Here is a 27,954-nt window from a genome sequence, read left to right as displayed (position 1 = left end):
TTATGCATACATCACGCTCTCGCGTTTCTGTACGGACGGGACCTACCTTAGGAAACACACATCAAAAAATAGAAATTAAACAGGAAGAGGGTAAAAAAATAAAGCTCCGAATTTCTTCCCACATGCTGGCCAACCGGAGTCTGGAGAGGGGGTCTGGAGGCTGTTGGTTCCCAGCTCCCACATCGGCCGGCACCCTCAGGGGCTCAGGCCTCAGGGGGCAGGGGGCTGTGCCGGTCTTTCCCAACAAACGGCAGCAGATTAATCAAAGGACGAGTGACCATCCTGATGCCCGCCCAGCCCCAAGCACCTGTCCCAGAGGACCCCTGGGTGGGGGGAGGTTCAGGGTCCCCGGACCCAGGAGCCACCTGGCCGCAGACAGGAAGGGAAGGATGAGGAACCCCGCCCTCCCCGCCCCCGCCCCAGAGGAGGCACCAGCTCCTCCCTGGACAGCAAACACTGTGGCACATCCAGGGGGATTTTTGTGTTTTGACTCAGAGGCAATAAGTCTTTCAAATTAAGCCAAATGCAGACAGAGCTACAGTAATGAGGAAAGCCCCTTGGAAACAGCCGGCCTGGGGTTTGCACTCCTGCCAGGCAGGGGAGGGGCGAAGGCCACTGAGCGAGGGCGAGAGGGCAAGGCTGCCTTGTGGGTCCTCCCGGGAGGTGGTTCCTCGGGGCCAGGCAGCTTTGAGGGGATCTCAGGCCCACCCCCAGCTCCCGCCCTGGGTCTCCAACCCTCACTCCAGTCCTCCCAGGCCTGCCCACCAGGAAGGCACTAGGCCACAGGCAGTCGGAGACCCCATGGCTCCCCTTCTCAGTGCCTTTAGTCACTGTTCAAGGGGCACCGGCTTGGATGGCCCCCGCTGACCTTCTGTGGACACTTCAGGTGGTTTCAGGTGTCCCCACAGGGTCGCCCGGGGGCACTCCAGACCCCCTGTAGCATCTTCTCTGCTCCCGGGAGGAGTCAGGGCAGACACCGGGGACACAGATACATCTTCCCTCGAGTGTTATAAAGGGGAAAAAAAAAAAATTCAACCACAGGGAGCTTAGTGCCAGCCCAGGAAGCAGAGCCGCCCAAGTAAAAAGGCAGCCCGGCCTCCCTGGGCACCTGGCTGAGGTTAGAAACGCACCCTCTCGTACCCCCGGGGACACCGGCCTGCAGCTTCACGGAAGGGGGGATGGGGGGAGGGTAACAGCCCCCAGGGAAGGTGAGGGCTGAAGATGCTGGACAGAGCTGATGACAGGATTCCAATCTGCTCCCTGAACCGGTCCAGAGGGCCTCACATGGAGGGGGGTATCAGGGTGAGGGCCCGCCACCAAGGACGCGGAAGCAGGGATGGGGCTGCCCCTGCACCAGCGTCTATGCGGGAGGGCCCGCTCCCAAGGTCCTGAGTGCACGCCCTTCCAGCCGGCCACCAGCTCCTCCGACACTCCCCTCACTGGGCCGCTTCCCTGCCCCGAACCGTCTGCTGGCATCCACGAAACACACAGGTCCCCGTCGCTAGTTTCCTGAGTGACCACGATGGACCAGGCACAGGGCGCCCTCAAAGACGACCGTCAGACTTTCACCCAGAAGAGCGTTTCGTGACCTGGTCCTGACTACCTTTCTGGCCTCGCTCCCATCCCTTCCGGGCCTCCAGCCTCGCCCGCCAAAATGCAAACACCCGATGAAACCACGCAGTGTCCCCAACAAGATGGGCTGAGGGTCTGACTCCTCTGCCCACTCCGGCTTCTTGTTCTGGTGATGCACCTCGATCCTGTCTAGTGGGGGGCTCCCTCTTCCCACTCCTGGCCCCGGGCGGGAGTAGGTCGTGCTCTACCCCGGGCTCTAGAGGTAGGTACCGGGGCTCAGCCTACGGCATCAGGGCACCACCCACCCCTGTGACAGTCAGAACCAGTCCTGGGACTTTCGCTTAAATGACCTTTGGAGAACACGGCCAAAAAGGAAGAAGGCGGATAGATGCTTACACAGAGAGGCAATTGCTGATGCCAGGATCGGAGCTTCTGGATCCAGCTACGCCTGAAACCGCTGACGTTTTGGCTGCTTCATACAGTTCGGCGAATCAGTTGCTTTTTGCCTAAGGCATTTGGATTGGGTTTTCCGTCCCTTGCAACTAGAAAAGTCTTACTCGACTCACAGGACAAGCTTTTTAAAGGCCACTTTTTTGCTCACACTGTTTCTTCCACCTGAACACCCTGGCTTTTCCAGGCTTCTTTCACGGAGACTTTGAAAGCGGACTCAGGTTCCCTCTGGAAAGCCTTCTGACCTCCTCCCAGTGTCATTTTGATGCCCCTACTCTGTGCCTCTCAGTACCTGTGCGTTCTTTCCATTTATTAACCCGTCCCTCAAACATGTGCTGAGCACTCGAGCCCTGCCCCTCGGTCGGCTCAGTCCAGGGGGAGACACCGTGGCTGCTGGTTTTCTTTCCTGTCTCCCCATCCTTGAAGCAGGGACCAGGCTGTTCTAACAGCCAGCCCAAAGCCTGGCACACAGCAGGTGCCAGATAAATGTCTGCTGAAGGAGGACAGAGCAACCCTGCCTTATCCACGGACACGTTATACGCGAGGGATGGGGCAGAGATCCAAGCCTGTCCAGGAGCAAACCTTGTCGGTCCTACCTTCAGTCCATCCAGAACCCTGCCACCCTCACCGCCTCGCTGCTCCCGCCTGGGCCCAGCACCAGCCTCCTCTGCCCAGGCTCTCCAGTACCTCTGGGCCTTTGCACTTCCCGAGCCCTCTGCACGGTACCGGGTACATGGGGCCTGGGCACCCGGGTGGCTATTCCCTCACTTCTGCCAAACCTCGGCTCGAAGGCCGCCTCATCACTGAGGCCTTTCCCAGCTACCCTACTTTAAATGGCAGATGTTCTCTCCCCGCAGCACCCCTGCCCCTGTAACCCGCTCGGCTCTTCCCCCAGCACTTTCCAATGACACTCATTTGCTGATCTGCTTAAGACCTGCTCCCCGGTGCGCCTGGGGGGCTCACTCGGTTCGGCGTCCGACTTCGGCTCAGGTCACGGTCTCGAGGTTTGTGAGTTCGAACCCCACGTCGGGCTCGCTGCTGTCAGCATGGAACCCACTTCAAATCCTCTGTCCCCCTGTCTCTCTGCCCTTCCCCTGCTCATGCTCATGCGTGCACATGCCCTCTCTCTCTCTCAAAAATAAACATTTTAAGAAAGAAAAGAATGGAGTTGAAATCTGAAGGAAGAAAAAAAAAAAAAAAAAAAGACCCGTTCCCCTATAAGAACACGTGCTTCACAAGGGCAGGTGTCATTTCACTGGGACAGTGCCTGGCACACAGTAGGTGCTCAACGAACACCTGTTGAATGAGTCAGGGGCTCTGTGTTCCACGGAGCCACCTCTCACACTGCCAAGCTGCACAGAAATGCCACCTGCACGAAGCAGGGCCTAGGGCCTCTGCTCCCATACTGCCTTCCTGAAGGCGTATCAGGCATCCGCCTGTCTGTCCCCTCTCTTCTCTGGAACCTTCCGCCAACTGATCGGCGGCTTCTCTGCCCCAAGTTGCCTTCCAGGCCCCTCATCCCTTGAGAAGTCAGTCTCCAAACACGTCAAGAGCTGACCCCTAAACAGCCCAGCCATCCCTGGTGTGCAGGGCAGGCACATACCCAGACAGCAGGGGGCAGCCTTGGCCCCTTCCCTGGCCCCACACTGGCTGCTCTTCCCCCGGAACCCCCCCACCCCCCGCCCCGCCCCGCCCCAGGCAGCAGTGGGAGCAGAAGCCGGCTCGTCAGCTGCTCCGTGCTGAGCCCTGGGGTCCCAGCTTCAAGTAGCCAGACAAGCCCTCCATTCAGCGGCAGCAGCTGGCAGGTGGCTGTGCTTCCAGACGGGACTCCTGCGGCCCCCACGGTCTGCCTGGCACAGACCCGCTCGTAGGGCACCTCCCATCCCAGCCTCGTCCCCACCGCCCTCACCCACTCGGTTTCCAAGAAAGAATGTGTCTGGTCTGGATCCGACAATGCTGGCCCCGTGACACGGAGAACAGACTGATTGTCCCAAACACGACCGTCTCGCCAGTGGCGGCCCAGAGAGGTCAAGGATCACAGGAGTTATCATCACAGTGAGCTGTGGCTCCCAGGCGGTCACACCCGCTCCCGGGGAGAGTCTGGGTGCTGGGAGGCAGGCTGGCCACCTCCTCCTCCCGCCGGGAGCCACACACAAAGTTCCCTTTATGGGAACACGGCGGGCCGGGCACTGGCAGTTTCAGCCTCAGGGAAACCAGGTTTGGGTTTTCTCCGAGGGCACAACCAGGCCTTTGTCTTCCCTCTGCCCCATCCCCACCCGGCTGGCTTGCCTGTCGGGGACACGGCGTCCAGGACCCAAGCCCTTCCAAGCGGACCCCTCTGAGGCTGGGCACGGAGACACCGCCAAGGACAGCAAGGGATGTGCAAACGGCACCCGACGCAATCCACGTTCCCCACCAAAGCCTCCCTGAGCACCTACTACGCGGTGAGCCGTGGGATCACGGCGGATCCTGCCGCAGAGGAGGGCGACGGATGCGACCACAGCCAGTTTGGACACAGCTCACTGAGGCGAGGAATCGTGTAGTCCCACTATGTGCCAGCCCAGCCCCCGCAGCGGGTCCCCACGGTGAAAAGAACAAAGCGTTGCCCGCCTGGAGCCCACCCCAGCTGCACGGAGCACATCAACTCGCTAAGAAAAGCATGAACGTGTAATGATCCACTGGGATTTGGTCCCCTACTTTGGCACACATAAAAGATAGGCCCGGGGCGCCTGGGTGGCTCAGTCGGTTGAGCGTCCGACTTCAGCTCAGGTCACGATCTCACGGTCCGTGAGTTCGAGCCCCGTGTCGGGCTCTGGGCTGACAGCTCAGAGCCTGGAGCCTGCTTCCGGTTCTGTGTCTCCCTGTTTCTCTGCCCCTCCCCGACTCATGCTCTGTCTCTCTCTGTCTCAGAAATAAATAAACATTAAAAAAAAAAAAAAATTAAAAAAAAAAAAAAAAGATAGGCCCTAAAAACTGGAGGAAAAAGATACGGCAAAAAACCCCAGGAGCTCTGACCGAACAACCAGGGTGCCCGAGGAGGGATTCCAGAGCTGGATTTCAGGTGGCCGAGGGAGCGGGACCTGGTGTGCATGAAGCCTGCCCGTGACCGCTCCTTGGGGTCCGCATCCCAGTTCTCCGTCCTGCAGGAAGAGTCCCCCTGAATTTCCCACCGGCCACAGGGAGGAAGGAAGGGAGGAGGCCCACAGCCCACAGCTCCCGAGCTGCACGGCCCTGCCGTCTGTGATATCGCAGCAGATCCTGACCCCTCGTCACCCTGGAAGCCCCGCAGAAATGACAGTGGTGCGGACGTGGCATTGTCTCATGGAGGCCGAGGAGGCCTCAGGGACCCGCAAAGGCCACTTCCCCAGAATCTGCCCTGTGGGGCTCGAGCCACGGGGGCAGCCAGGTGTGAGACAGAAACCACTTCCTTGAGGGGAGATGGGTCTGGTGTTTTCCATTTTCTGCTTTGTGCACCTCTGGGTTCCACGAAGACTAAATATTAAGCCCAAATTAAGCCCTCTGTGGCAGACAGGGCTCCAGGCCCAGGCGAGGGGGCCACGCGGCCCAGTACTGCCTTCTGGGCATCAGGAGACGACGAGCGTGGACCTTTGGGGTCGTCATCCTTGGCACCTGGGCTTCGTGGAAGCATCTTCCAAGCTCCACCGCGATCTCTGCCGGCAGGCCCCTGGGGGACAGCTCCCCAAGCCAGCCGGCGGGGAGAATCGGAAAAACCCCAGTGATTTTTCGGAAGGAACATCGCTTGCTGAGCTAGGCAGAGGGGCTGGAGGGCCAGGGAGGGGCCAAGTTGAGCTGTCAGTCCCTCTTGGCTCCAGCCCAGCAGGAATTAGGCTGTTCCCTCTAGACGGTCAGAGCCGCCAGCCCAGCCAGGGCACTTTGAGGAGGGGAAAAGGTCGGACGCTCAGACAGAGGGTCAGGAGTGTGGATTTCCCCTTTCCAGCATGGCAGAGGGGAGGAGCGCTGCCGGTGGGAGCGTCCGGCCGGCGATGCCGTAAGGTCCTCGAAGGCCAGGTCGGGGGAGGGGGGCGCGGGGGAGGGGGCGGTCACCTTGCCCCCAGACATTCGCAGCCCCTCTACAGACAGCATCAAAGAGTGACAGCCAGACACTGTCACCACGGGGAAGGTCACATGTGGGTCAGTGCGGGCAGCACGGGAAGGGAGTGACCTATTTCCAAGGCCCATTCAGGAACCTCCCTGCAAGCCCAGACGTCTGACGCGGCCAGACAACAAAGGAAAGGGGGGCTGGGCTGGGGGGCTGGAGGTGTCTGATGGCCTGACGCGTCGCTCCCCCCATCACAGGGGCCCCCGCAGCTGTGCCTCCACCCCCCGCTGACCATCGGGGTGGCCAGAGCAGGGCCCATCGTGTCCAGCAACCGGCCGCCTTGCTCTCGGCTCTCCTGGCCCTCTGGAATATTCTGCCGGTACTCAACCTTGGTGGAACCCGAGGTGGTCCTGGCCTCCCCAGGATTTGGCCTAGGGCCCCATAAGCACACCTCTCCTCAGGAATCACACCATTTCTCATACAGCTTTGAGGAGCACTCGTCACCCTGGGCCTTCATTCGTAGACACCCCCTCTCAATCAACCATCGATCAGGACTTAAATCCCATTTGCAGACAGGTCAGGTCACCATGCGAAGCGGGGAGGGAGAAACCAACGCACATCTGTTGAAAACTCGTGCACATCCGAGACGGGCCTGGGCTTTGGAAGTAACCACCCTGGGTTCCAATCCCAGCTCTGACCCTTCCCCAGCTAGGACCTGAGCTTTTCCGGGCCTCGGTTTCCCCGTCTGCAAAACGAGGACAATAACCGTATCTGTGTCACAGGAGTGGTTTCAGGGTTAGGCGATGCCTGTGCATACGCACCCCGGCGCCTGGACCACACTGAGTGCTCCTTAAAGAGAAGCCACGGCGACCGGCCCAAGACAAAGAAGGAGCTCAGGAGGAACCAGGGACTAAGCCCCAGGGATCTGGGTCATTGCTAAGAGCTAATCAAGACCCGAATAGGATGCGAGCTCAGGGCAGCAGGTGCTGAAACTCCCTGCACGATGCTATCTATTCCCAGGTGTGAGTTAACTTGCCCCAAGTGTGCAGGCGGGTCCCCGACTGGGTTTGAGATTGCAGAGCCCGGCGGGGACCACGCCCAGCGAGCCCTGCCCACACACTGCCACCCGAGATACCCACTGCGGCTAAACGAACCTCCTGCATGAACTCGGCCAGGCCTCTGGCCAGTCCGGTGCCCTCATCCTGTCTCTCATGACTCAGCGTGATTCACACTTAACGTCGCTGACATCAGGCTGGTCCCGGAGTCCTCGGCACGGTCCGGCGACAATCGGCAGCCTATGCGAGAAAAGCGGTGAGCCTCCCTCTCCGTGGGTCTCGGAGGCGACGACGTACAGCATTAACGAGCTGCCCCGTCTGCCTCCCTCACCGCGGCCTAAGCTGTTCCAACGGCACTCTCATCTAATTTTGGCTGAAAAGTTAAGTGTTCCCTGGAGGTCCGGAGGGCAGAACTGCTCAGACGCTTCTCCGGCAGGTACCAAGGTCTGGCCAAAGGTCGGGCAGGTTTACAAAAGCCGCACAGGGCCTGCTCTCCCCCGACAATGTGCCCTGGGGCTCGAGGCCACCCCGTGCCCTCTTCGCAAAGAGCCCTGGCTTCCTGCTTCATGCGCCACTAACCCAGAAACTCCACACTCAAAAGAAGCGGCTAAGCCCTAGGAATGCAAACGTTGAAGGCGCACAGCCTGGGGTGCCTCTGCAGACTTGAACTAGAAAGGTGTAAGGGCTTTTGTCAGGTGTGGGGGCGGGGGCCAAGGAGGAGCAGGTTCAGAGGGAAGCAGGAGTATTTCCAGGGCCTGTAATTACGCACGGCCTTTTTCAGCCGAGGTCTGTCCCATTGCCTTGGCCTGGGGAGTCGGTCAGAGACTCAGGAATTTAGAGACGTGAACAGAGCAGAGAAGTTGAGATGCCTGGGGGCGCCTGTTAAGCGTCCAGCCTTGATTTCAGCTCAGGTCACGATCTCATGGTTCGAGAGTTCAAGCCCCGCGTCAACAGTGCGGAGCCTGCTTGGGATTCTCTCTCTCTCCCTCTCTCTCTGCCCTCCCCCACTCATGCTCGTCCTCTCTCTCTCTCTCTCTCTCTCTCTCTCAAAATAAATAACTAAACTTAAAAAAAGTGGAGAAAAAAAGAAGATGACTGTTCCAAAGGGGGGTCTCCCACTGGAGATGGGGGCGGTGGTGACTCCATTCACACCAACCTTTCATCAGCAGAGAGCGTCCCACAAATCCGTCCCACCTGAACCAGCCACAAGAGCAGGTATGGCCTCAAAAACGCCAGTGACATAAGCGAAAAATCACTCCTCTGCCCCCCTCCCCCAAGGAAACAAGAGGCACAGAGCCCACCCTCCAGGTCACCTTCGAAAGGAAGGTCACGAGCGGCAGGAGTGGGGGGCGGCCACCTGGGGGTGTGGTAGACCCACAGCTGGGATCGAGGCTGAAAAGCACTCAACCGATTCAGTCCTGCGTGTGCCAGGCACTGTCTTAGGCACCAGGGCCGCCAAACTAGACGGACAGAGCCCCTGCCCTCATGGAGACAGACAGACATCAGCAGGCAAGCACGGAATATGAGCCGACTGGGTCAAAGACGATACCTAACTCTTCCGTTGTTGGTAAAGAGGTTGGCTAGCTCATTCGTTCGATCATTCATTCATTCGGCAAGTTCCCACGTAGGCCCCCCTGTGCTAGGCGGGCAGGGGACCGGACAGTGGCGAGCGAGGTCTCTGCCCTGGAGGGTGTCACGGCGACTCCCGCCACATCCCTCAAGACCCCACAGCACCCCCTGGGTTCCTCACACGCCCCCGAGACAGGCCCCGAGCATGGAGACAAGTCCCATCTCCGTATCACCAGCTCCCTCGATGACGCGGGTGAACCATTCCTCCCGCTCCACGGCCTGAGTTACTTGCAAAACGGAAGGGGGTGGGCGCGGGCTTCCTCCAAGTATCAAGGGATAAATTAGGAACACGGAGCAAACCCGCCGGGTACAAAATGCCCCACCAATGGTGTGCTCTGGAACCCCAAGACTTTACAAAGGGGCTCCTGGCTCTCCAGGACCTTCCAAGACCTCCCAGCCCAACAAGGGAGCAGGGACACCCAGGTCTGTAAAGGGCAGGGGGAGGACAGGTGAGAGGAAGCTAAAGCCTCATGGGAGGAGGGAGGGAGGGAGGGAGGGAGGAAGGAGGTATTGCAGAGGGGCCCGCAAGAGAGAGATGCACCCAACGCGAGGAGAGAGACAGCAATGGTTAATTATCCCCCTCTAGTCTGTCTTGTTTCTGCCTAAACAATGGCTGGCACATAGTGGGCGCTCAGTAAATATTTGCAGAAGGAAGTTTCTGCTAGGAAAACCCGAGAGGGAGGCAGAGAGACCAAAGCCGGGGGGTGGGAGGTGCCCAGAAACTGAGAGAGACACCAACCTGGACATGGGGACCCCCCGGCAGGGGACTCTGGCTCTGTCCCGAACAGGTGAGTCTGGCTGCCACAACAGAAGTCACTTGACCCAGTGGGACTGAACGTATAGCCTTTTGGAAAAGGAGAGCGTCTCCTGCCTCTGGCTCCGGGACCAGGCAGGCAGGTGGCCAGCCCAGGGCTAGACCTAGTTAGGGTCCTCCCGGGAGGTCTGGGGCTGGAGGCTTGGGGACAGGCTTCCCACCTGAGCCCAGCTGCCCAAGCAACCACAGGACCACCAGGTATGGACTCGGGAGCTCTCTCCAAACGGGCCGTCCCATCTCCCACCACCAGGCTGGACAGTGACTTAAAGCCCTTCGAGAGGTGGCCCTGTCAATGTCACCACTGCATCAGGCACACTGGAGACCCGAGGGAGCCCACACCTCAGAGTCACGTACAACCCATCACTGCCTGCCACCCTGATCCAAGTACCCCTCTGCCCCTTTCCACCTCTGGGGTCGCCTCTCCGAGCTCCAGGTGGACACGGTAAGGCCTTCTCCCCACTCCACGCGAGCCACGCAGGCCGGATGGCTTCACTGAGCCTCCAACCCAAGATGGTCTCCACCTCTTCCTTTACTCGATTCAGTGGGGTCCCAAGGAGGGGGTGGAGCAGGAGGGCCCCCAGGACCGTCCTTCATCCCTCCTACCCATCTCTCCTCCTGTCCTTGTAACTTCAAGGCTCCAGATGGGGGGCAGGGGGGTAAGCGCGCCAGGTGGAGCCTTGATCTGGTGGGGCGGGGCGTGTTCACGGGCAAGGTGAACACCACGCGGCTGCGGTAGTTCCCAAGCCCACGCCCCCTCGCGCCGCCCCTCGGCTCCCACCTCTCTGGTCCCTACCTGCTCTTTAGGGCTTGCTTCAGGACAGCCCTCCCCAAGGTGGGGGTCCTGGGCCAGGGGTCCCTCCTGTTGGCTTTCCCTGCACCGGTCACACTGTGTTGTAACGCCAGCTCAAGTGACCGGGGACGGCCAATCCTCACGGGCGGAGGCCTGACCCGCCCGGCTGCGTCCAGAGCCTGACAAAGGCACCGAGCTGGGTGAGCCACCCCAACCGCTGGACGCGCAGGGGAACGGTTCTCAGCCCGCAAGGCAGCGGCCACACTATCTCCGTGTAGTCTTTGGGGCGAATCTGCAGGGTGAGTCTGGTGCCCGTTTTTACAGATGTGGAAACTGAGGCTCTAGAAAGCCGATCTGTCTGGAGTCCAGGTCAGAAGCCAGAATTCGAAACTCAGAAGGTCTTCCCCGGACGCGGGGAGCCTGAGAGCGGAGGTCGGAAGGGTGGGGCCCCGGCACCGAGGAACAGGGCAGGAGCTCAGCGTGGGCCACAGGTGCAGGACTCTGCCCTCCGTCCCGCCTCCTGTCCCCACGGCAGCCTGGAGGTGCCGCCTACGCTTCAGGCAGCGCGGGCTGGGAGGGACCGGAGTGGAGGCGACTAAGCCACTGCTCTGCACAGCCCCCGGGTGCCCACGCCCAGCCTCACCCCTTACCCGCTGTCAGCCCAGGCGCACAGCCCCTCCCTCACCAGGCCACAGGAAACACCATCCCTCCCCGTGCCGCAGATTCCCAGAACCTGCCCGGAAAGGGAGTGAGTGCAGCGGCTTCCTGTGGTCCCCACCTGGCTGTCAGGGGCCGAGACCGTCCACCCCGCTTCCCCTGGCTCCCAGGGGACGCCCGAGTCAGACCGTCTCACCCGGCCTGGGCTCTCCAGGGCAGGCCCGGGGCACTGGGAAGTTCCAGAATAGCACGGGCTTAAAAACCCAACAAGGGCAAGTACACAGGGTCGGGACTCCCCTTAGGCCTTGGCCTGTGTCCTTGTTTCCCGTCCGCATGCTCCGCTCCGCGGCCAGGACACAGGGGACGGCACCTGTCACACACGGGCCTGTGGCAAACACGTGGGGTGAATTAAAAGGGACGAGGGTCAGGGAAGAATTAAAAGCACCCATGCACGAAGCCTGTGAACTTCAGGGGCTCAAAAAAAAAATCGGTCCCCTCGACACAGGAAATCAGTTGCATATGGCTTTGAAACTGTCTTTTCCCACACGGTGACCTGAAGATCACCATCTCGTGCGCGCGCGCGCGCACACACACACACACACACACACACACACACCCTCTACCCTTTCACCCCTTGCCCTGGGAAGGCAAGGATTTTGATTCTGGCTTCCAACCTGGATCCCAGACAAATTACTTGGCCTCTTTGAGCCACATCTATAAAAATAGAACAGAACTATAAAAATAAGTTCTCAGATACCTAAACTAAAAATCCCAGAGTCGTTGATTTTGAGGATATCTATTAAGGGCTTACGACACACTGGGTACCATCTGTTCTCCTGGCGGTTTTGTATACGGACGGCCTCTTCCACCAGTGACAGATCTCTTCCCTTCTTCCTTCCTTCTCTCTCTCTCCAGTCCTTACACGTTGTAAGGTTCAGTTTCAACATCACCTCCTCCAGGAAGCCTTCCCGGACTCGCCTGCTGAGAGTTAACTCTGAGCCCCATCTTAGTACTCCAGAACTCTGCTCACCTCTCATTGCCTTTATTACCCTCTGCCTAACATGATATTGTTTGGGAGTTTTCCGTACATTTGCCCTCCTCCCTTCCAAAGAGCACACAAGGCAAGTTCTCAAAGGCCAGGACTAAAGATGATAAAAATCCAAGCCACGTTTCCTGGGAGCAGGAAGGCACATCGAAAGTAAGGCCCCCCCGTCCCATCTCGGGCCTTGGATCCCAGTTACGGGAAGGACAGCATCTGGAAGTTAACCCATATCAACTCACTCCATCCATGGGGTCCTTTTACACCCCCATTTCACAGATGGGAAACTGAGGCCCAGAGCACAGAGGCAGGAAGTACCGTAGCAAGACTCCAGCCACCTCCACCTGACTCCCAGGCCGGGCTCCTAACTTCTCCAGCCCCGACACCCAGACTAGACACGGTTTCCCAACGTGGCTTCCTCCAGAGAAGGAGCCCGTGAACCAAAGATGTCATATAGGGATGTCTTCGTGCCCCCAGGGCGGCGGGATGCCTAGGGGTTCCAAGAGACCCAGAGTCCCCGATCGCTTGGTAAGGGGCGACTTCCCTGAGCCCCCCTCAGGTGCCCCTCCATCAGTCAGCCCTTTGGCCACGCAGCCTGCACCTCCTCACCAGCCGGCAGCTAAAGGAGAGTCACGCCCGGCACAGCTGAGGCCCCAGGATCCTGCCCAAGGGCGACAGGAAAGTCTGCCCTGCTGGGCCAGCCTCATGCTAAACCAGCAGCTAATGTTATCTGGTCCAGCCCGTGCACACCCACACCCGCCCGCACCCATACACACCCCTGCTCAGTCCCCTGGGGACCCCTCTCACCCCAGCGTGCCTGGGCACATCACCAGCTCCCACTCACCTGAAGCAGGAGGCCGGTCCAGCTGGGGAGTGGCCCCTTCCCAGGCCAGACCCCTGGGAGGGAGGTGCAGGGAGCCCCAGGGCGGGAGAGGCCGGCTGTCCCCTCCCCCGCCAGTCCTATTCCACCTCCCACTCCCCTGTCTGCAGGGCTGAGTGGGGAGAGCACAGGGCCGCCGCACCTCTCTGACCTCCCGCACCTGCTCCCTGCTCGTTCATGACTAAGCGATTTCCACCTCGGCGTCCGCCTGCCAAGGGGCCCGCTGGCCGCAGGGACCGCACCACGGTGCCCGGAGCCACACACACTTCAACCCATAATTGGTGAGTCTTCTTCTTGGGAAAGAAAACCCCCTCCATGTTTTGTTTTGTTTTGTTTTCCCCTTAAATGAAACAAATCCACCCACGCAGTTACTGGAAACTCAAGCATGTGAAACTGAACCGTTTGCAAAGAGAATTAGTCAGCAACCTTGCGAACGGCGGAGCAGTCCCCTCCGCGGTGGAGGTGGGGCCGCCCGTGCTCTCGAGGTTCCCATCCAGGAGGGGACCGGGGGGCCCCTCGTGCACGCCACGTCCCCCAACCTGCAGGTGACGCCCTGGGAGCGGCTGAACGCGAGGGCGAGTCCGTTCAGCCAGGTCGAGGGTGAAACGCGCTTTTCTGGCTGCGTCCCGGTCCCGACTTTGTGAGACCTGATGGTTTCTATAAGCCCTGGCTCGGGGATCAGACTCGCATTCACATCCCGCCCCATCTAGTCAGGTGAACCTCTGTGGGTTTCAGTTTCCTCATCCGTAAAATGGGGGCAACGGAACCTGTCAGGATCACCCAGTCTATGTGGAGTCCTTTGCGTCTGGCACCAAACAGGCAGCGACACGTGCGGACTCTTGAGCAGGGAGGGGCGCCTTTCGTCAGGGAGCGACGGTGGGTGGACTGTTCTAGGGCTCTGTCCCTCCGGGTTCTGTCCCTCTGGCTGCAGTGGAATTTGTGGAGTCGGTTTCCAGCCCTGCTGCCTCGCCCAGGAGGTGGATGCAGGGGGGAGGTGGGGAGAGGGGCCGGGCCAGGGGGACGAGTCTAGTCCCGGAGCCCTGAGCCCCAGGCTCCGCGACCCACGGCTCCTTGGCCTTGCCTCCTCCACTGTACAGGGAGGCCTCAGACATCATTTTATTCTGTGTTGTTTCTTTAAACAAAACAAAACACCCAGGGGTGCCTGGGTGGCTCAGTCATTAGAGCAGCTGACTCTTGATTTTGGCTCAGTCATCATCCCACAGTTCCTGGGTTCGAGTCCCGCATCAGGTTCTGTGCTGACAGCGTGGAGCCTGCTTGGGATCCTCTGTCCCCACCACGCGCCCCGCCCCCCGCCCCTCCCCTGCTCTCTCTCCCTCTCTCAATACATAAATAAACTTAAAAAAAAAAACTCGCTAAGTTATTTGCCTACATTAAAAAAAAAACAACACACTGGATTTCTGGCTTTTGTTAGGGGGGAAAGAAACGAACACTACAGAGCACTGGACTCCAGGGCACTGGGCAAGAAGCCACTCCCTAACCCAGGACGCACGCACTCTATTTTGCCACAGCCCCCCCCCCGCCCCGCATCGCCTTCCACTGGGTGCTTCCTAGGGCCTCGTTCCTTGCCCCTGGGAGTATCTGAGTTTGTGACCCAGTTTAAAACCCTAATTTTATGTAGGAGCGTGACCTCAGCCACTTGTCACTAGAAATATCCACAGGAACTGTCCCTAGGGAAGGTAATTAAAGTCTGATGCTGCGGGCTGATTTTTCTTGGAGAAAAACAAGACGATGTAAGAAGAACTACACCCCAGTCTGGCCGAGGGCAACTCGGGGATGAGAGAGTAATTTTCTGAACTTCTTTACGCGATTTACTAGACAAAGACCAGAAGCAGGTGTCCGGGGCCCTGCCCTCATTTCCCTGATTTCTTCCCTCTCCTTTGGCTTGTGAACCAAGAGGGCCTCCCTCTTGGGATCTCGTCCCCTGGACGTGCAGAAGGTGGGCAGCCTGCTGAGCAGGCCCTTCTGGAGGGTTCCAGGACGGCTGTTTGCAGGACCGGAAGCCCCCCCAGCCCCAGCTCTCCCGGCTGGCCACCCGTTTTGTTGATTGGAGGGGGCAGGGGAGGTGCGGTTCGGCGGACACAGCCGGATCTACTCTCAGCCCAGCAGAGACGCTGAAAATGTCGAGTGAGCATCTGAGGGCATTTTCGAGTTGTTTTGGTCACTCCTAAAGGCAAAAACACAAGCTTCAGGATCTCTGCTTTCTTGACTCTCCAACGGCCATCTTCATTCGGTCTCCACGGAGCGCCTGCTGAGGGCTGGCCAGCGAGACACAGGAGGGACAGGCTGACGCGAACCAGTTCTCACCCAGTCTGTCTTCTGGCGCCTCCCCCACCTGGGAGCCCTTCCTGCACCCTCCCCTTCACCTGGCTAAGGCTTTTTCGTGCCTCGGTTTCCCCATCTGTAAAATGGGCATAACCAACACCGCTCGGCAGAACTCTTGGGAGCAGTGAATAAGTTAAGGCGCGCAAAGTGCCAAGCACGGTGCCTGGCACATAGTAAGTGCTCAATAAACGTTAAGCAAACTGGTCTAAACCCAGGAGGCAGAGGTGGTCAGTGGGCACAGTCCACTGGGGACCCGCACAGCCTTGCACCCAGCCTTGGGCCACCGGCACCCACTGTTGTGGCTCACCTCCCCCTCACATCCTCCGCAGAGCCCCAAATTCTACCCAGGCGGCCGTCAGCAGGTGCTTGCCCGGATCGTGCCGTGTCAGTGCAGCGACGAGGCACGAGACTGTCCAATTCTCATAAAACGCAGCTCACGAGCTGCTTACCCAAGAAACCTCCGTGACTGGGGCTCAGAACCGCAATCCTCGCACCCTGGCTCCCGCCTGCAGAGCCCCTGACGCGGGGAGCGGTCATGAATCCCGGGATGGGGGCTGCTGGCTGCCCGACTGCACGGTCACTACAAATCATCAAAGTGGACATTTACAGGGGCGCCTGCGGGGCTCGGTCGGTCGCGCATCTGACCCTTGATTTCGGCCCGGGTCGCGATCTCACGGTTCGTGAGACGGAGTCCCATGTCGTCCGTGAGGTCGAGTTCAGCGCTGTCAGCGAGGAGCCTGCTTGGAATTCTCTCTCTGCCCTCCCCTGGCTCTCACGTGCGTGCACGTGCGCACACACTCTCTCTCAAAATAAACAAAGAAACATTTTTTAAAAAGCGGACGTTCACGATGGGTGAGCTGCATGGCATGGGGATTACATCTCAGCAAGACTGCTCGGATGGAATCCTGCATTGAGTCCTGCTGTATACACTCTGAGCCGTGAAGAGACAGCATCCCGCTCTAGTACCCGGGAAAGCCGGGTTCTCCCTGCTTTTGTCTTTTTAAAAATTCAAGGAGAACAATTACACCAAGGCAGAAACTTGGTCATCACAAGGGCTCCTGTATCTCCGCGCTGGCTTCTTCTCTGGCTGAAGGAGGGAAAGCCAACTCCATTTTTCTACTTTGCCCAAACACAGCTACGTTATCTGGTTCCCCAGGGATGCTCCAAACCCACCTTCGCAGAAAGAAAACAGAGGTCACATCCCTAATACCCAAAAGGTGCCCAATACCCAGCAATTCAGGCAGAACCATCCTGCTTGGCCCCTGACCTTGACCTTTATCTGCTCCTGCCGGTTCACCAAAATGTTCTGGGGAAAGGGCAGTCGGGCCAGGGAGTGGGGGGTGGGGGGTGGTGGCGGAGGGAGTGACAGAAGACCATTCCGGTCTGCTTCTAGGACAGTGGCCTCTAAGCTTATTTTCAGCAGTTCAAACAATTTCCCCCAAAGCTAAGTCTTGCACAGAACCCTGCACCCCTCAAAACAAAACAAAACAAAAAAAGATCAAAGTCGGCCTGTTCTGGTTCCAATGACCGTCTCCCCACTCTGGCACAGCCCGAGGCTCTGAGGGAAACCAGCGGCCAGGGGATGTGGTGTCCAAAGCCACAGGATCCCCATCCGGCCCTTTCTGGGACTTTGAGGTTATCCCCTGGAAAGCGGGACCTTTCCAGAAAGGAGCGTGTCCCGTGCACATGAACAAGACGCACGAACAGCAGTCACGTGGCACCGGGTCACGGAGATGGGGGGCTCACGACACCAGCCTCGGCTCCTGCACATGCCCTAAATTTTCCATGAAAATAACGCACGTAAACGCTGACACGGAAGCAAAACCTCAGGAGTGGGGAGACACCCCGGGGGATGGGGGGACCCGGCCTTGGTGCAGCCCTCAGCTCAGACATGGCCCCTGGGTCGGTGCTGTCCGGGCATCTCCCTCAGGGGAGGCACCGTGACAGCGCAACAGCACTGGCATTCAGTGCATATTGGCCGAATGACGAAGGAATTAAAAAAAAGAAAACCTTATCCTGAGCTGTCTAGCCACCCCCGAGGGTGACACGGTGGTGAGGAAGGCAGGCTTGCTGGGACCCTGGGGTCCCAAATTTGGCCCGATAGGGTGAACCAGGAGAGCGGGGAAATCCCTATTGTTTTGAACATCACATTTCTCCAAAGAAGATGAAGTTTGTTTCAAGGGACCCTGACATTTAGATATAATTTATGCATAATTAAACACGTTTCACACTGGTGTTGCCCCTTAGGGTGATTCTTCCAAGCTTCACAAATGCAAGGTGACCTTTCTCATTAGGGCTTCTCAAAATCTCCAAACCGCCAAGACCCTCAGACAAGCAAACACCCTCACGCGACTCCCCCTGCACCCCCCACCTCCAGCCCCCCGTCCTCAGAGTAATTAAGCAAGGAGGTTCTGATTCCCAGGTCCTCCCGATCTGTCCAGGGGCTCGTCCCCCAGAAAGCCATGTCGGTGCCCCAAGACCTTGGCACGCTCCCCCCAGCTCCCCCTGCCCCAAAACTGCCGTCCTCTGAATCCCGTGTTTTATGTCAGGGCCGCATGAGGCCCCCTGGGATCAGCCTAGCAGACAGATCCCTCCACCACGGCCCATTTCCTGGGCGGCCCGAAGGGACCGCCTCACGGAGCCTCCCCACTGCCCTGCCCCAGGAGAGGTCCAGGCCACGGTGCAGCACCACACCCAAAATCTCCAGCCTTGGCCAGACCTGCGGCCAAGCCGCTGATGGTTAATGGTCTGCCGGGAGAGTCCCCAGAGCGTCCAGGCAAAGGGACCAGGGCCTTGACTGGGGCTCCTATGAGGACCTGGCCAGAGTGTTCAATGAAGGAGGCAGAGGCGGATGGAGACAAACATTTCTAGTTTATCGGTCCTTCTTAGGAATAGCTTTTGGGGTGACTGGGGTGGGGAAGGCCCAGGGTACCTCCTACCCACCCCTGGGCCTGGCATCCGGGGCCTCCCTGCTACACAGCAGCTTCCCATGATCCTCCTCCTAATGGCCAGCCCCTCCTCCTTGGGGTCACTCTACCTCCCTGCCCCCTACCACGAACCCCACCCCCCACCCCCAGCCTAGAACAGTGCTCCTGCACAGTCACACGAGGCTCTCTGTGCCCAGCCAGCACCCCCGGCAGGTTGGCCAGTGTTTCCCGCACACGCCTGTCACCTGTCATCTCTCCCTGCTCCGTCACAGACGCTTGAGGGCTTAGGGCCGCTTCGCACGACTCCAGCGTCACGCCTGGCGACAGGAAGTGCTACACGACGTCAGCGTGTTCACCAGAGCAGAAAGAACACGGGCCAGCTGTATGTCACCCCCGTAGCCGTGTCCCCTCCAGCCACTTAGAAAACATCTCTGAAGCTCACTTTGCTCCTCTGTTGAGGGGGAGGTCATACCTAATCCCTAGGCCTGTTTGAAGAATGAGAACTCGGTCTATAGCAGCAGCCTCAGGCCTGACACACACCAGCCATCTGATAAAGGTTAACACCGTTTCTGGAAGATCGTACTTTGAGCAGAACGGGAGCGGACACAACCCCCCCAAAATGCTGGCCAGAGGCTGGGAGGGAAAAGGCGGGGAAGAAGCTGTCAGGGGCTCCAATGACGGAAGAGCCAACGTTCCCCGAGGCGGTGACAGGTCAGGTCTTGTCCCGAGCCAGGGCCCGCCGCTGGAGTGCCGGTGACCCAGTCAAGGGTGGCCACAGAGCAAACGGTTCGTCCGTCAGGGCATCCCTGCTCCAGAGCTCTGGATCCTAGCTCAAACGAGACAGAGACAGTCCATCCCCTTGGGGACCGATGGTCAGGTCTCAGCCACCACTGGGAGGGAAGGAGAAAGCGTGACTCACGAGAGCTGCGGCTCTGGTGGCAGACGGGCCGGCAGGATTTGAAAGTGGCACCAAATTATATTGTCAGTGATCCATTCTGGAAACAGCCGCCAGCCCCAGGTGGCCTGGGGGGGTGGAGAAAAAGCTCTGTGAGATACTGGCCCCCCAGCCCCAGAGCCGGTCCGCGTGGGGACACATGGGGCATCGCTGAGCGAGGTGGGGGATGGCCGCACAAAGTGAGCTTGAGGCCGGGTCATGCCCTGAAGGCCACATCACGGATCTGGGGAACTTTCCCTAAGAGCAATGTCCCTGTTGATGGGCTTTGAGAAGGGAGTGGGCGTCGTCGGGTGTTCGTTTTAAAAAGATCACTGGATGGGGCACCTGGGTGGCTCAGTGGGTTAGGCGTCCGACTTCGGCTCAGGTCATGATCTCGCGGTCCGTGAGTTCGAGCCCCGCGTCGGGCTCTGGGCTGATGGCTCAGAGCCTGGAGCCTGCTTCCGATTCTGTGTCTCCCTTTCTCTCTGCCCCTCCCCCGTTCATGCTCTGTCTCTCTCTGTCTCAAAAATAAACAAACATTAAAAAAAATAATAAAAAAATAAAAAGACCACTGGAAAAAGTTTAACACAATGAAAAGGATGCCTGGGAGCAGGAGGGCGGTGGCTGGGGCTTGGGCGGCAATGGATGCGGAGAGGAAGGCAGGTGTTTAGAGTTCTAGGTGAACGTTTTAGACGAGCTGTCTGAACAGAACCACCCCCACCTTCAAGCGGCCCCCACGTGAGCCAGGAAGGGAAACGCAGCTTCCATTCAGGAAACACTGAACTTTCCACGCCAAACGTAATTAGCCAGAAGCCAGACACAAAAGGTCCCAGAGTCGATGATTCCATTTATAGGAAATGTCCAGAATACACAGATCCAGAGAGACGGACGAAGGCAGACTGCTGGCTGCCGGGGGCTGGGGGAGGGGGCGGGCGGGGGGACGGCCATCGGCTACGGGGTTTCCGTTTGGGTGATGAAAATGGTGGGGACGTGGGGTGCCTGGTGGGGGCGCTCTGTCGGTTAATAGTCTGATTCTTGATTTCGGCTCAGATCGTGACCTCACGGTTCGTGGGTTCGAGCCCCACGTCGGGCTCTGGGCTGACAGTGTGGAACCTGCTTGGGATTCTCTCTCTCTCTCTCTCTCTCTCAAGATAAATAAATAAGCATGTTTTAAAAAAGAAAAAAAATGTTGAGAACTAAGAACGCTTCGTCTTAGGTTGTATGGAATTCACTTCAATTAAAAAAAAAAAAGCAGTCAGTATCGCAGAGCATATTAAGGGGCCTCCTGCAGCTAAGGGCTCTCCAATGGGCCGCCAATCCCATTTCTGCTGCGGGTGCCATCATATCCCCACAAACCCGGGGTCCCTTCTGACTCTGTGATCCCCTGTGTCAATTTCTCAGGCCACGGTGACATCCAGTCTTCCAGCCTGTCCCCTCTGGCCACTCACTTCCGCCGAGCTTGGCGGGTGAGGGTGTAGACCCCGGAGCCGGGCTGCGGGGCTGGGCTCCCAGCTCCTCCCCTCAGGCCCCAGTGGCCCTGAACGTCTGCCTTCCCGTCTGTAAAATGGGGCTGCACCGCCCTACAGGCCTCACCGACGGCATGAGGACTAACTGTACACACATGGGGCATCGGAGGGCCCACCGGGACCGCCAGCCTCCCGCCAGCCTCCAGTGGTCACCAAGCCCAGCACCGGGCCTGAAGTTCTGAGACCAGCCCTTCAACCTGACCTCTCTGTGGGCCCTTCCTCCTCCGTTTCGTCCAGACCGCCCAGCGGGGCTTTCCGGTGGCGCTAAGCCCGGCCCCTCTGCCTACCCTCGGGTCCCCAACACTCCATCCATCTCTACCTCTCCCGTCTGAACCGGAGGAAAACGAGTTTCTTTCCCACACCAGCTCTGCTGTGCCCAGATGCTCTTTGTGGTCGAAACCCGGCTATTTATAGTGAACGTGTGCCAGACAAAGTACCGTAGGAAACAGCGTCCACCACGAGGAGGCCGACGGGTTCTAGGGACCCGTGGCTGAGACGGTAAAGACGACAGACCCAGACGAGGAGTCGCCCCGAGGCCCTCAGCCACCGCCTTGAGGAGCCCAAGTCAGAGCTCACGTTCAAGAAGCATCCCGCGCCCGGGCCCCTCTCCCCACAGGCCCCTCCCGGCGTCCTGCGGCCTCTCGGCCTCACTCAGCCCTACCCCAGCCACAGGCCAGCCCGTGCTCGCCTCCTGCACCTGCTATCCTCCCACCTGGGGTGCCCACCCGCCTCCCCCTGCCCTCTCCTTGTCACCCTCTCCGCGACGCCCAGGTAAGGTCATCAGGGGAGACAGGCCGGTCTTCCCCACTAGACAGACAGGTCTCTGAGAGTGAGGCCCGCCCCCCCCCCCTTCCTTCGGATCCTCTGCCCAGTAGACTGGCCACACATGTAGGGGCTTAAAAATGTTTGAGTGAAAGAATGAATGACAAGAAGTCCAAAATAGCTCAGACGGCTTGTTTTGGACTTCTGGACCTCCCACAGGGTCACGGGGGACATTCTGGGCAGTCAGAGGGCGGGTGATGGGTGAGTCTGTGGGGAGTGAAGCCACCAGCCCCTCAGGATGTCGGGGCTGTGCACTGCGGCCAGTGCTGATGCACGTCACCGCCCTGAAACCTCACGGCCACCCCATGAGGCGGCTGTCACACTGCACAGTCAGGGTGGCCGACGCTCTGAGGGAAAGCCGGAGTCTGGGCCGCCCCTGAGCCCAGATTAGGTCTCTCCAAGCCCTGCTGGGAACCACTGAACCGCCAGCCCTGCCTGCACTCACCCGTCCAACAGGTACCTAGGAGACGCCTACTGTGTGCGCTGAGCACTGGGGACAGAGCGGTGAGCGAGACCCCGTGTGGCCTGGCCCTGCCCACCCCACCCCCCACCCAGGCTGTCCAGCGGGACAACTGCCAGCTGCCCGCGGTGCCTCGAGAGGGTGAGCGTGTGTCTGGCTGGGTCTCTGGGTGGAAGGTGGAGGCAGGCCTCCCGCCACGGGAACACCCCGTGAGCAAGTGTCCCTCTGGGAGGGACACTTTTACAAGCGGGGGGCACCTGGGTGGTTTGGTCGGTCGGTTACACATCAGACTCTCGGTCTCAGGTCAGGTCACGATCTCACGGTTTGTGGATTCGAGCCCCTCGTCCGGCTCTGCGGCCCCCACCCTGTACTGACACCGATGGACGGATAAGCAAAACGTGACAGATCCATACAATGGAGGATTATTCCGTTTTGAAAAGGAAGGACGTTCCGAGGCAGGCTACAACACGGACGACCCCCGACAACATCAGGCTGGGGAGACCAGCCAGTCAGAGAAGGACAATCCGCAGGACCCCGCCTAACTGAGGGAGTGCTGGGAGTCAAACCCGCAGAGACGGAGGCAGAATGGAGGCCGCCAGGGGCCCGGGGACCCTGTTTCTAGAAGAAAATGCCAGAACGAGGGTTCGACCCCAGGCATGCCTCGCCTCATGCCAGATGCTCTTCTACTAACCCCTTGGAAAAGAAGGTTCCAAAGTTTCTACTTCAGCCCAGGCCTCTCACAAGAGCCCCAGGCCTAGCTGCCGTCCCGACACATCCATAGGCCGTTTCTACCTGGGACAGGGGCAAGGTACCTCCATGCCCCTGGCCCCCAGCCCTCGCTATGGGGTCACCACCCACTGTGACCCCCCCAAACTAGCGAGGAGGCTGACAGACATCGGCATGTCCAAACAGCTCTCAAACCTGTGGATTTCACCTTGAAAACACCACCAGCCTCCATCCCAACCAGCGGGAAACAGATGCACAGACGCAAGGAAGCATTTTGAATAATCACAGGCCCCCAAACAGCCAGCAGCTGTGTGGCCACAAGCAGCCTGTCTGACAAGGGCCGTTCACAGCTGGCACAGCTGTCAGGACCTTGTCACCAGGTAGACCCTGGATTCCTCCTCCGTGTGGCATTTACGTGTCACATGCCCGGAGTCTTGGGCCCAGACCACCCGGCGCCTCCCCCATTTTCCCAGAGGCACCCCGAGGGTGGCAGGTGCCCCCACCCTTCTCCGCCTGTCCGTCACCCGCACGGTGACTTCGAGATGGTCAAGGTTGGGCTTAAGATTGGGCCGGGCGCCATGTTTGTTGACAAATGACTCCCACGTCCCCTGCTACCCAGGTGCGATCTCGAACGCCCGTGCCTGCACGAGGCCCAGCCTCCATGGTGGGGGGTGGGGGGCAAAGCAGGGCTGAGTCTTTCAAGGTCTTCTCCCCATCTCCACGGGAGGCCCAGGGGAGCTGATGTGGTTTGTCCGATGGCCAGCGGACTGATTCATTTGTCATGTTGGGCAATGAACAGGATTTTTAAAACACAAAACAAGCAAGAGGCTTCCCCAAAACTCTGGGGTTGGGGGACAACAAGGCGGATCCCCCAGTGAGCCGTCCTCACCTCGCCACAGCCAGGAGGGACCCTCAACTCCAAGTCGGGAGGAATACACTTCCCCCGCGTTGCCCCCAGGGAATCACACTCCACCTCTATGAGACTTGATATTTCCCCTTACATGCTTAGGGACTACTTACAGATGACCTGAGGTTTGCTTCAGAATGCTCCAGCCTGAGTGTGCACACGTGTATGTAGACGTGCGTGTGGATGCGTGCACACGTGTGTGAGCGTGGGCGTGTGTATGTGCTGACCCTTGAAGCTGGTGAGGGCACCTTATACTCTTCTCCCAACTTTGGTAGGTGTTGGAAATTTTCCATCATAATAAAAAGTTTTCATTAAAAAAAATAGCAGGGGCGCCTATGTGGCTCGGGCGGTTAAGCGACCGACTTCGGCTCAGGTCGTGATCTCACGGTTGGTGGGTTCGAGCCCCGCGTCGGGCTCTGTGCTGACGGCTCACAGCCTGGAGCCTGCTTCGGATTCTGTGTCTCCCTCTCGCTCTGCTCCTCCCCCACTCACGCTCTGTCTCTCTATCTCTCAAAAATAAATAAACATTAAAATTTACAAAAAAAAAAAAAAGCCCACGCTTCTTGGAGAAAAGGCTAAGGTGATGGCGGTGGCATGCTGTGCTGAGTAAAAGCTTACGCACCAAAATTAGTGTTAGAGTTTTGTTCCACCAGCCAGTAGCGGCAAGACTTTGGCCAAGTCATGTGGCCATTCCAACCCCAGGAAAACCAGCTCGCTGCCCCGGGTTCTTAGGAAAAGCACAGGGTTAATGCGTCAAGGACTCAGATCACAGCCTAGTGCTAGCACCTTCTACAAAACCATTTCTTATCACTGCCATCATCATCATCAACATCATCATCATCTCCAATAACATCCCGCCTGTAAAGCACTTAGTAGCACATGCCCGGCACCTGTCTATGGGCTAGACTTTGACTCTTAGATCAGGAGGAACTCCCTCTATCAGATAACTGGGAAAAGGGAAAGCATTATGTTTCTTGAAAGGAACCGGTGTGGAATTTCTGGACAAAACTCTGAACGCCGTAGAGTCGGAGGTTTTGCTGAATGTGCAAATGCATCGGCAGGCAAGTCTCTGCTCCCCCGAGGAGAGGGAAGGTCCAAGAAGGGACCAGGCGCAGCGAGGAGAGCCCAGAGAGCACCGCATCGCCCTTAGTGAGCAGGGGCAGCGCTGGCCTCCACCGGCTGGACCCCCAGCCCATTCCCAGGCCCCAGTGGAGAAATTAAACATCTATGCCGATTGCCCAGGGGTCCACAGAGTTTTAGAGGGCAGCCCCAGGAGCCCACTGAAGGGGGGTTTTAGCCTTGCTGGAGCAGCCCAAGGAAGGCAGCCTCACCCAGCAACAGAGTGACATCACCCAGGGCCCCTGGCAGGACCACTCCTTCCTAGGAGCCCCGCAGCCCCCACCAACCGCCCCGTGGCCCCGACCTCCCTGAAGCCAGATCTGCCCCTGCTCGTGACTGTCAGAACCACTGCGGTCCATGGGCCACGGCTTTTATTCTTCTTGCTTCCCTGGTGGTAGCCAGGCTGGGGAAGAAAAGGATTTGTGAAGTTATTGCATTAGGCCACCCCACACCTCCCCATCTGCAAACACACACACGCACACACTCTCTCTCTCTCTCTTTCTGTCTTTCCCTCTCTTTACTGGGCAAAGCCCTGTCTGCAAAAGAAAAAGCAGTAAGAGAACGAGAAGTGCTTAAAATGATCTAATCGGGCCCATCACCTGACAGCTGGGCAGCTGCGAGGTGCCTGGCCCGTGACCTCAGCACGGGAGGCAGTAACCGGCAGCCACAGCCAGGGGTCTGGAGACCGTCCACAGCCCTGGGTCTGCTGTTTGCGTAAGCCAGCCACCCTCTCTGGACCTCTGCTGGGAAGGGAAAGGCTGGCCTACGCAGATGCCCTGCAAGTAAGACAGGGCTTCCCCAGCTCCGTGATTCCTTAGCAGGGTGGGAGTGGGGGGGGGGGGAGCGGATGCCTGTCTATGCCTCTCATGCTTAATCTAGCGCTTTCCACCACCCAGAGGGGCAGTATCAGATAGGGATGGGACACAGAAGGGAGGAGCGCCCCCCACCCCCACCCCCGCCGCCTTCCTTGCTCGCTGTCCTCAATAATCGGGGATGAAGTTCTGGGCCCCCTCCCCAGCTGTCCTACCCCGGGAGAGAATTCTGCCAAAGACACCAAACTGGAGTCACCGGGGGATGGCGTTGTTTTACCATGGCCACCTGTTAAAACTCAGCTCATGACCAGTTTCTGATGCCACAGGCTGGAGTGTTTCATTAAATATTACTCACTCAGGAAGCAGCCCCTGCCAACTCACCCCCAAACCGTGCGGCTCATTTTCGGAGAAAAAGAGAGGGAGGGAGAAGGAGCCTGCCTGGGTCCTCCCGAGCCGGCACCACCGGCAGGGTGTCCCTGCGCCCGGTCCCCGCACAGCCCACTTTTGAGAACCAAGCAAGGGAAGTCAAGTAACCAGCCCTCAGTAACCAGCAGCCCCACTGCCAGGTTACCATGGGGGGCATGCACACCCTCACTCGCAGAGAAGCACACTCACCCCGCACCGACACACTCACACTCACCCCAGGCACACACGCAGAGACACATGCCCTAACAGACATGCAGAAACATTCAGAGACACACACAGACCCAGAAGCACAGTGCAGACACACACTTAATCTCACACGGACACACCCTCAGACACACCCACACAGGCAGGCTCAGGGACACACATTCACACCGTCACCAGACCTCTTGCACACAGACACGCTCTCAGGCACACCACACACACACACACACACACACACACACACACACACACACTCTTGTAGCCTCCCATCAGGGCAAGCCACGGCGCCAGGGGCCAGTTAACATTCCAGGAACCTTTGCCTTGAACTTGAACAGGACAACTACCAGGTCAGCACACACCCCGGGCGCGCAGACTGAGCCATCCCGCGGTTCCACCGACCCACCCAGACTGCTCTGGTTTTTCTGTTTTAATCGATTTGCTGACACAACACTCGGCTCCCCCTTGGCTCCCCCTTGGTTGCCGGGAGAAGCTGCGGCGGCGGCTCCGGGACGGCGGAGAGGGCGGCGCCGCCCGGGGTGTCGCCCGGCGGGCTCCCCGGGGGAGGCGCGGAGGACAGGGCGGGGGGAGCCCCGAGGGGGCCAGTAAGGGCCGCCGCTGCAGAGCCGGGTCCCGACTGGCGGGAAAAGCGAAACTAACTTCGCGGAGCGGGGTCGCGCTGCCCCCGTGTGGGAGGGGCAGGTCAGCGCCCCCGCCTCCACCGCGGGGACAGTCGCGGTCGCAAGAGGCACCCCCCCCGGGGCGCCCCGGCACCTGGAAGTCGGCGGGGGCCGCTGCGCGTCTGGGGTCCCCTCCCCGGGTCTGCGGTAGCTGAGCCTCGACCCCCGGCGCGACGGTGGCCGCGGCCGCCGGGGACCACCGCCCTGTCTCGCCCCCGCAGGTGGGATCCGGGGCCGCCGCGACCCGCAGGCGTCCGCAGCGGCAGAGGCGCTGGGCGGCGCCCCGGCCCCCTCGCCCGGGACCTGTGGCGAGAGGAGGGTTCCCCGCGGGACCCTCAGCCACCAGGTCCCCAGCGCCCAGCCCCGCGCCCACCACTCAGTCCCCGACCGCCGCCATGCCCGCGCCCACCCCGCCCGGACCCCCCACCCACCCGGTGCCGGTGCCCGGCTCTGCTTACCGCGCCAGGGAGGGCCGCCTGCGCCGCCGCCGCTCTCCGGGGCCGAGGAGGCCGGGGCGCCCCGGGCCGCGCCCGCCGCAGGGAGCGAAGTCGTCTCCTCCCGCGGCCCCGGCGCCAGCGCCTGGAGCCTGGTTCCTGCTGCGAGCGCACGGGCAGCCCGAGCGCGACTTCTGTGCAAAGAAGAAAAAGCAGGCGAGGGCTTTAAAGTGCAGGGAGAGAAACGCGCCGGGGGGGGCGGGGCCGCCAGCCCCGCCCCTCCCACCCCGCCAGCCCCGCCCCTCGGCTCCCGCCCCGGCCTCGGCTCCCGCCCCGGCCCCGGCTCCCGCTCCCGCGCGCCGGGCGCTGTGCGCCCGCAGGGGCGGCCGTGGGGCGCCGGGCGGCGGGGGCGCCCCCTGTGCTGCCCCCTCCTCCGCCCGCCCCACCGCCCCGCCCGGAGGCCATCGGGGCGCGCGCGGGGCGGCACCGGAGCTTCGGTCCCTCCGGAGGCGTCTTCGGGAAGCGCCGGGCAGCCTCCGCTGGGCGAGAGGCCGGGGTTGCAACACCCGGCGGGCCGCGGCTGGGGGCAGACGGGGGGGGGGGGGGGCGGGGGGGGGGGGGCTTACTAATAATAATTTTTAAAACCTCTTGGGAGGGTGGGGGTTGTTTCAATAACCTTGGGAGCAAGGCCTTG

At 59.7% G+C, this 27,954-nt stretch overlaps 1 protein-coding gene across 1 annotated transcript in view; it reads right to left on the bottom strand.

The window, feature by feature from the left end:
* The window catches only part of SPSB1 (splA/ryanodine receptor domain and SOCS box containing 1), a 67,135-nt gene extending 39,592 nt beyond the window's left edge, over positions 1 to 27,543 (bottom strand). Inside the window, exon 1 of the mRNA XM_045475588.1 lies at positions 27,285 to 27,543. The gene's annotated coding sequence lies outside the window, so the exon portion shown is untranslated. The remainder of the gene's footprint in view (positions 1 to 27,284) is intronic.
* Between the last annotated feature and the right edge of the window lie 411 nt (positions 27,544 to 27,954).

This window comes from Leopardus geoffroyi, chromosome C1 (genome assembly GCF_018350155.1).
Source record: "Leopardus geoffroyi isolate Oge1 chromosome C1, O.geoffroyi_Oge1_pat1.0, whole genome shotgun sequence".
In the NCBI taxonomy this organism is placed as follows: Eukaryota; Metazoa; Chordata; class Mammalia; order Carnivora; family Felidae; genus Leopardus; species Leopardus geoffroyi.
This window is presented reverse-complemented; position numbering and strand designations above follow the sequence as displayed.